Genomic DNA, 9,943 nt, shown 5'->3' with positions numbered 1-9,943 from the left:
AGCGTTTTAGAAAATAACACAATAGATTGACAGCTTTAGAGTTGCCAGATGTCATGTCAGAAAATGAAGGAAACTGTGTGAAAGCTGAGTTTCAGTGCAGGATGTCTTTTAGAGATATCCTGTAAAACTCTGATCTGATACTACAATCTGGAACCCAAAGGTTTTGTCCAACCCTCCACCCCCAACAAAAACAGCCATCATAATGCAGCCCAGCAACACTAAGAAAAGTAATAAAAGCCACTTTCACTGGAATTTCTTCAAATGTTTTCTGCTGGATTCATCCAGGAAGTCGGTTTATGAAAATTTGTCTTCATGCATTCTGTGCACAGTTACAGCTTTTTGCTGTACAATGGCTTTGTTGTGAAAATGTGATTAAAAGTGCTCACTGTGCAGCTTATATTCCATCCGCAGAGATAAACAAACACTTTGTGTAACGCTTGAGGCTGTAGCGAAACGGTCGCTTGGTCCATTTTCACTCAATCGCTTGCACTCACTCGTGGAACGGCCGTGAAGTCACTTAAGGCGATGTGGTTGTTAAGGTTCAAAATCCATGCAACAGGGATCCATATAGTTGGGCCCGTGAATATTTGGACAGCAGCACAATTTCTGTGTTATATTGCCTCTGTACACCACCACAGTGGAGTTGAATTGAAACAATCAAGATGTGCTTGTAGTTGTAGGCTTTTAACTTTAATTCAAGTGGTTTAACAAAAATATCACCTTAACCAGTTCAGAAATACAACCACGTTCATACACAGGCCCACCATTGTTGAATGCAAGATTATTGTGAATAAAACTTATCACCTTCACACCCAGTTGTTTTTACATGTGTCAGGGGATGGATACATAATCATCTACACATCACTGACTATGTCTGGGATTTTACATCAGTACAAACAGTATGGTGACAGCGTAAGATGGAGATGATTGAGGGAAGGCACGTTTTGTGTAACATATCGCTAGCTGTACAGCTTCATGGGGTTAAAAAGAAGATGGGAAATTTAACTTATAGTATTCCAAAAGGCACACGGGAGAGTCTAATCTAGAATTTGATCTGTGTTGTTGGATTAAATTTCTTCTCTGCTCCACTCCATCATGAACCTACACTCAAAAATGGCTTGGGTGAATTCAATTCAATTATGTGCAAGATTTCCATCCAATAAATATATGTAGTCCTAATTCAAATAATATATTAGATGGAATCCAATCCAATGAGTCAGCTTTTTTGAGTGTATCACACAAACAAATGACTCATTGAATGAACTCAGTTCATTTATGGGCAGGATTTGCATCTAATAAATATATGTACAACCCCAATTCCAGTGAAGTTGGGATGTTGTGTAAAATGTAAATAAAAACAGAATACAATGATTTGCAAATCCTCTTCAACCTATATTCAATTGAATACACCACAGAGACAAGATATTTAATGTTCAAACTGATAGACTTTTTTGTTTTTGTGCAAATATTTGCTCATTTTGAAATGGATGCCTGCAACATGTTTCAAAAAAGTTGGGACGGACGGGCAGCAAAAGACTGGAAACGAAACGTTCAAACATTGAATGCTCAAAGAACACCTAATTGGAAACAGGTGAGTGTCATGATTGGGTATAAAAGGAGCATCCCCAAAAGGCTGAGCCGTCAAAAAAGCTGGGACAGTGGTATGTTTACCACTGTGTTACATCACCTTTCTTTCTAATAACACTCAATAAGCATTTGGGAACTGAGGACACTCATGATTGGGTATAAAAGGAGCATCCCCAAAAGGCTGAGCCGTTCACAAGCAAAGATGATGTGAGAATCACCACTTTGTGAAATACTGCATGAAAAAATAGTCCAACAGTTTAAGAACAATGTTTCTCAACGTTCAGTTGCATGGAATTTAGGGATTCCATCATCTACAGTCCATAATATAATCAGAAGATTCAGAGAATCTGGAGAACTTTCTACACGTAAGCGGCAAGGCCAAAAACCAACATTGAATGCCCGTGACCTTCGATCCCTCAGGCGGCACTTCATTAAAAACCGACATTGTGTAAAGGATCTTACCATGTAGGCTCAGGAACAATTCAGAAAACCATTGTCAGTTAACACAGTTTGTCGCTACATCTACAAATGCAAGTTAAAACTCTACCATGCAAAGTGAAAACCATACACCAACAACATCCAGAAACGCAGACGCCTTCTCTGGGCCCGAGTTTATTTGAAATGGACAGACGCAAAGTGGAAAAGTGTGCTGTGGTCTGATGAGTCCACATTTCAAATTGTTTTTTGGACATCATGGACGTCGTGTCCTTCGGAAAAAAGAGGGAAAATTGGAAATCTGGAAACAATCTGGAAAATCCAGATTGTTACCAGTGCAAAGTTCAAAAGCCAGCATCTGTGATGGTATGGGGGTATGTTAGTGCCCATGGCATGGGCAACTTAGACATCTGTGATGGCACCATCAATGCTGAAAGGTACATCCAGGTTTTGGAGCAACACATGCTGCCATCCAAGCAATGTCTTTTTCAGGGACGTCTCTGCTTATTTCAGCAAGACAATGCCAAGCCACATTCTGCACGTGCTACAACAGCGTGGCTTCATAGTAAAAGAGTGCGGGTACTAGACTGGCCTGCCTGCAGTCCAGACCTGTCGCCCACTGAAAATGTGTGGCGCATTATGAAGCACAAAATATGACAGCGGAGACCTCGGACTGTTGAACAACTGAAGCTCGTACATCAAGCAAGAATGGGAAAGAATTCCAAGCTTCAACAGTTAGTGTCCTCAATTCCAAAACGCTTATTGAGTGTTGTTAGAAGGAAAGGTGCTGTAACACAGTGGTAAACATACCACTGTACCAGCTTTTTGAAACGTTACAGACATCCATTTCAAAATGAGCCAATATTTGCACAAAAACAATAAAGTTTATCAGTTTGAACATTAAATAGCTTGTATTTGTGGTGTATTCAATTGAACATAGGTTGAAGAGGATTTGCAAATCATTGTATTCTGTTTTTATTTAAATTTCACACAACATCCCAACTTCACTGGAATTGGGGTTGTAGTCCCAACTAAATTAAATTACATTATCTTGCATGGATGTATTTTATGTTGGGGCTACATATATTTATTAGATTGAAATCCTGCACATAATTAAATTGAGTTCTTCCAGTGCATCAGTTCTTTTGAGTGTATGACTGCTAATGCCAGAGGCACAAGTTGCCCCTTTGCTCGTTTCTCCAACTATATCTGCAGAAGCCTATAACTCCTTAAGTGTTGTCATGGGTGTCTTGGTGGCTTCCCTCACTCATCTCATTGTTGTTGTACAGTCACTGTCGACTCCAGGCAGATTTACCATAAATTACCATACTCTTTTTATTTCTTAATTACTGATGGAAATGAAATCCAGTACATGTTCAATGACTTGTAAAATGTTCATGTATCCATCCCCGGGCTTGTCCAAAGAAAACAGATGGCAAAAGTGAGGATGTAAAGGATGAACAAAGTACAGATCTTGACGCTTTAATTTAGCTTCCTGTGATGGTGTACAGAGGCAAAACCACAAAATTTTGATTGTACTGACTCAACTATACCATAAAGAATGGGGCCAGAATTAAGATGACATATGTGTGTGTGTGTGTGGTGGGGGGGACGACTGAATGTTTATAACGAAATGCATTATGGGTGGATTTGTCCTATATGCAATAAGGAAAATTCAGGGGCTACTTCCTTCAAAAGCTGTATTCTACCAAGATCTGGCCTTCCAAGACCACAGAATCTGAACCAGTTGTTCTGCCATAAGACGGTCTAGCCCATGGAGCATTTTGTGATTGCATAGCCCCCCATAGCGCATCCTTGACAGCTGCACATTACAAGCTACAGTAATGGGTGAATCTTGTAATTCAGTAATGATTTTTCCATACCTATCTTTACTTTTCTTGTAGACATTACTTATATACCTGTTGTATCCTTTGTTTTCTGAGAAAAGAAGACTGCATTTTAATGGCTCCATTCCAAGGAGCCTTTGGGATGACATTGTGACATTATGACGTATGTGGTCAACAAATGCAGCCTTCAAAAGAACACAGCCCCTGAATTGAGACCCCTGAATTGAGCTGATATATCTTGCAGCCATATTTTAAATATAAAACAAAGTGATGCCAAATGACATATCAATTGGAACATCTGTTCTTAAACAGTTCGATGTTGTGCTGAAAATTCACAGAGACAATATTTGCTATAGAAACACATCACCGCATATACCTTCTGGAATACTGAAACAGGAATACATCTTACCATGCACTGTATTTATAAGGCAATTTGGAAAAGTATATAGGTTGATAAACATCTTCTATTCTGGAATTGTGTATTGTTGTCATTATGCACAGTGTTTCATTTTACCCTAACACCACAACAGCCAACCTCCCCACATTGAAATACAAAAAAGTCTACAAATGACACCCACTAATTATGTTTATGTGTGATTTTTGTCAGGATGACACCAGTTTTTGACCCGTTTCTGGAATAAAACAAAAATTCTAAATTGCTGTGAGAATTTGCTTGTCCAGACACGTCGGCATGCTCAGTTAGACGTCCAATTACGGCTGTGACTCTCCCAAGGCTGTTGGATGTAACATCTTTTATTAGCCATTCATATAAAAAATGGATCCAAACATTCTGCAGCTCCTCGTTAGACTGCCAAGGTTGGTGTCTAATCCCATTCGAAAGATTTGTTTATGTTTATGAGCACTGGACTCGCACTAGGCTAGAAGAATAATTAGTGAAGTGGCTGCAGTTTGAGAGCGTGCAGTGGACATTGTCGTGTTGTATTTTGCCTGATTTGCATAAGTGTCAGTGAAAGCTCGCTGCTGTACTTTATAGTACATTAAATATCTTTGTGCTTTCTTCCTCCTGCCAGACAGTTGTTAGATTTGTTTAGCATAATGGCAGTGTTCCCAAATGCCGCCAGAGATGCAAATTTTATTTATTTATTTATTTATTTTGGCTCTTGTTGTTTTTCTGCTTGCATTTTCGTAATCTAGTGTTTAGTGACTCACTTGCACAGGCAGTGTTCGAGCGTGAACAGATTAAGTAACACTGTTCTCCGTTATGGTGCGTGACTGGGCTCATCTTTATGCTTGCTCTTTGCCCACGCGTTGTGCTGCACGTTTATTATTTATGAATGCATGCAAAGCTACTTCTGCTGAAGCAAATGGAACAGGAACCTCGCCTTGCTTTAGGGTAAATAATACATTTGGCATGAATTTGTAGGCTTTCAAAGGTACTGGTGGACTTTTAGGTACTAGAGAGAGTCTTGGGGCATCTTAATGTGGCCCACATGCCGGTGCTTTGCCCTTTAGAGTCTCGGCACCCATCCTCCTGTCCTAAAGGAGAGCTAATGAGGCATTCCCACTTGTTTTTTTGACCCTGCTGTTGTTATGATACACCTATTATGATGATGCATAATGCAGGCATGATGAGCAAGGGCAGTCGTGAGGGACTCATTATGAAGTGGTACTATGGGTAAAGGGAGGCTTGTTATCCTAGAAAGCATTGCAATGCACAATGTGGCCTTGAGTGTGACAATTCATGAGAATTACACCTCTGAGAACTAAAGCAGAACTGATTTTCTACTTTCACACAAACATGATTCAAAACCAATTCAATGTTGTAGGTCATTGTCGCAGGTTCAGAAACTATCACTGCTTTTTTTTTCAGAATTACATTCTTAGGCACCGTATATTTCAGAAACTGACATTTTTCAGGGTGAAGTCAGGGATCATGTGACAGTGCCGCCTGTTGCCACATGATAGACCACTCTGGCTGACAACCGTTCCATTACCACCTCTCAAAAGTAACCATTTGTCTGCTATAGCCAGGTGAAATGTGGGCATCCCCTTGGCCTTCTCCAGATGCTGGGCCCTCAATACTGAGGTACCTGCATGCCACTCAAAAAACTGACGCATTGGATGAACTCAATTCATTTATGAGCAGTATTTCCATCTAATAAACATATGTAGCCCCAACTCAAATAAAGCACATCCATGCAAGATAATTTTATTAAATTTATTTGGGACTACATATATTTATTAGATGGTAATCTTGCACATAATTGAATTGCGTTCATCCAATGAATGATTTGTTTGCACTTAAAAACTGACTCTTTGGATTGGATTCCATCTAATAAATATATGTAGTCCCAACTAAATTAAGTTACATTATCTTGCATGGATATGTTTTATTTGAGTTGGGGCTACATATATTTATTAGATGGAAAGCCTGCACATAATTGAACGGGGTTCTTCCAATGAGCCATTTTTGAGTGTAGTCCAGAGAAATGTGTCACATGGCCAAAATGATACTCCTCATCTTAGTCTCTCTATATAACTATTGGTTTGACAGTGTCATTCCAGCAGTATCCAAGAATGCTCCAAAGAGTTCTAGTACCAAAGACATCCAGTTGGAGCATTAGGCCACTGATTTGTGTCCACGTCCCACAACCATAAGACAGAAAGCTGTTATGTGTCGGACGCAGCTCGGAGAACCGACCAGCGTTTGAAGGACCCAGTATGAAATAAGCAGAGCACGGTACAAAGGCTAACTGAATTTAATACATAACAGTGATACAAAAATAACAGAAAGTGCGGTCTGGCGCGGTGCGCTCCCAGCAGCGCTAACGGTCCGGAGCCAGAAGCTGTTCGGACCCAAGGACCCGCCGACACCCCCCAGGTGGCCGCAACAAACCGAGTCTGTGAAAGAAGGAACCATTATGTGAGTCCACACTCTACACACAGAGAGAACACTTAAAGGTGTACAAACAGCAAACACTTCCTGGCGTGATTACTAATCAGCTTCCCAACCTGCAGGCATGGAACATCCAGTTCACAAAACTCCACTGCAGTGGAAGCCGATACATGACTAACATACAGCTCAATATAATAAAGGTGTGAGGGACACCACATTTACTGACTGTATAAATGTTAGTCACAAAATCTAACGTACCTCAGGAAGTGTGCTGACGAGCGTGAGACCTCACCCCCTCCTCTTTCACAGACCGTGCATCAAACCCTGGACGTTCTCTGCATCCACTGATGATGAGATGGCTCCCGAGACGACGATCTCACCCGTCTGGTCACAAGGTCGCGTCTCTGGCAAATACACACTGTATACTCCAGTCTTAAATGCCACCATGTTCCAATCCATATAGATGCACCTCAGCTGTGAGTCCTGACGAGCCGCAGGTGATCAGGGTGAGGTCCTGATAACCTCAGCAACACAGCCACTCAGTCCCAAATGCAAGCCACCTGGAAGGAAAAACAAAAGACAGAAACAAAAAGGCAGCCAGGCCCCCCAGCCATACAACAGTACCCCACCCTCACGGGAAGCCTCCCGGCGACCACACAAACCTGGCCCAGGAGAAACACCCCCCTCCAGGGACCATGGCTGGAAACCGCATCTGCATTCGTCTTCCAACAGAATGGTTGATGTCCTCTCCTCTGGCTGCATCCTTGCCTTTGTTTCAGTCAGTCACTTAGCACAGGTGTGGCCAGGAGTTCTTAAACCTGTGCGGTCAGCCTTTATCCAACCATGTTCGGTCTTTAGTCATAAAACAAAAAAGACAAACACAAACAACCAAACCACCCCCCCTCCCCAGGGGACCGTCCCATCAAACCCCGGGAAGAGGAGAAAAGAAAAACCCCAAACTTAAGCTTACAAATAAAAGTGCTAAAACACCCCCCCCCCCCCCCAAACGACATGTAGGGACCAACACCCCCCAGAGGACTTCCCGCCAGCTGTAGGAGTAATAACCACAGCCGAGGTCCCTCTGGGATCCAACGTCACCCACGGGGACTCCCAGCGCCTCCCAGAGGACCATTCGTCAACCCCAGGAGACGCCTCCCCTCACGACCAACGGACCCAGCCCCGGCCGTCTATGGCTAGATGGACCCACAGCCCTTTCCCCCCCAGAGGACACCACAGTCAAACCCTGAGGGCGGAAACTGGGGGGAAAACACCCCCCCCCCCCCAGGTGCAGAGGTTACCAGGGAAACGCCCAGCATAACCACACTGCACCACTCCAGCAACGCCGACACTACGGCTCACACGGCTGGAGCCAGAGGAGAAGAGAGGGAACAAAAAGAAAATACCCCAAACCCCCATGACCCCCCAGGGGACCGTCCCATCAAACCCTGGGAGGCGAAACCGAAAAAAAATTAAAAATAAAAAGAAAGACTAACAGACTGACATAAGGTTGCTCGGGTCCTTTTTTTTTTTTTTTTTTGGCAGAACTGCAGGGTCACGACCCCAGACACTAAATAGTGAAAAACAAAAAATAAAATCCTACACAAAAACCAACTCAAAAAACACCCACACAAAATGAACTAACACAAAACAAATAAGTGATTTATACCGTCAAGCTCAAACAAATGGAACACACCTGTTCCAGCTTAAGAGCTTGACGGTAATGTGACTCAGTCACCAACAGAGGGAGCCAGAGTGCTAAAAATAAAAAACCCCCTTTGGTGACAGAGAAAACAAACGAGCTGCTTTTCTGTGCGCAGCTGTGAGCAACACACAACCAAAAATGTGATTCAACTAAATAACACCGGAGCTGACACAACAGACGCGGTAGTTATCTTCATCCGGGGAAACGGGGCTACAACTGTCACACGGGAAGCACAGCGACCCGTGCCACAGAGCTCCGCCGTGCGCGTGCACCCATTACAGACACACTCTTGCAGCTCCCATTTAAACCTCTTATCCGGTCGGAGCGTGACGCGAAGCCGTCGCCAGTCACACTCCACCACGACCCTCGGATAAGGCACAAACACAGGAACACGGCTGCAAGAGAGCACGAATCAGTATTCAGTAATGGGTCTCAAACACGCACCATCCGGGCGGAGAGCACCCGCAACTGATCCGGATAACTTCTGAACGTCTGCTGCCGCCTTCCCGGCGCGTTACCGTCTCTGCTACCGCTGGGTCCGTGATGTTTGGCCAGAGACTACTGTTATGTGTCGGACGCAGCTCGGAGAACCGACCAGCGTTTGAAGGACCCAGTATGAAATAAGCAGAGCACGGTACAAAGGCTAACTGAATTTAATACATAACAGTGATACAAAAATAACAGAAAGTGCGGTCTGGCGTGGTGCGCTCCCAGCAGCGCTAACGGTCCGGAGCCAGAAGCTGTTCGGACCCAAGGACCCCGCCGACACCCCCCAGGTGGCCGCAACAAACCGAGTCTGTGAAAGAAGGAACCATTATGTGAGTCCACACTCTACACACAGAGAGAACACTTAAAGGTGTACAAACAGCAAACACTTCCTGGCGTGATTACTAATCAGCTTCCCAACCTGCAGGCATGGAACATCCAGTTCACAAAACTCCACTGCAGTGGAAGCCGATACATGACTAACATACAGCTCAATATAATAAAGGTGTGAGGGACACCACATTTACTGACTGTATAAATGTTAGTCACAAAATCTAACGTACCTCAGGAAGTGTGCTGACGAGCGTGAGACCTCACCCCCTCCTCTTTCACAGACCATGCATCAAACCCTGGACGTTCTCTGCATCCACTGATGATGAGATGGCTCCCGAGACGACGATCTCACCCGTCTGGTCACAAGGTCGCGTCTCTGGCAAATACACACTGTATACTCCAGTCTTAAATGCCACCATGTTCCAATCCATATAGATGCACCTCAGCTGTGAGTCCTGACGAGCTGCAGGTGATCAGGGTGAGGTCCTGATAACCTCAGCAACACAGCCACTCAGTCCCAAATGCAAGCCACCTGGAAGGAAAAACAAAAGACAGAAACAAAAAGGCAGCCAGGCCCCCCAGCCATACAACAGAAAGCACCAGGACCCGAAGGATGTGGACGTGTTACTGCTAATACTAATCAGCCATGACGGTGATTCTGCCACAAGTCCCAATCCTGCATCAGTGATATTAATT

At 43.7% G+C, this 9,943-nt stretch overlaps 1 protein-coding gene across 1 annotated transcript in view; it reads left to right on the top strand.

Moving 5' to 3' along the window:
- The window catches only part of si:dkey-238f9.1 (chemokine-like protein TAFA-2), a 401,973-nt gene that overhangs the window by 183,410 nt on the left and 208,620 nt on the right, over positions 1-9,943 (top strand). The gene's annotated exons all lie outside the window — the stretch shown is intronic.

Source organism: Thalassophryne amazonica, chromosome 3, assembly GCF_902500255.1.
Source record: "Thalassophryne amazonica chromosome 3, fThaAma1.1, whole genome shotgun sequence".
Taxonomy (NCBI): Eukaryota; Metazoa; Chordata; class Actinopteri; order Batrachoidiformes; family Batrachoididae; genus Thalassophryne; species Thalassophryne amazonica.
The sequence above is the reverse complement of the archived record's forward strand: the minus strand, read 5'-3'. Positions and strand labels throughout refer to the sequence as shown.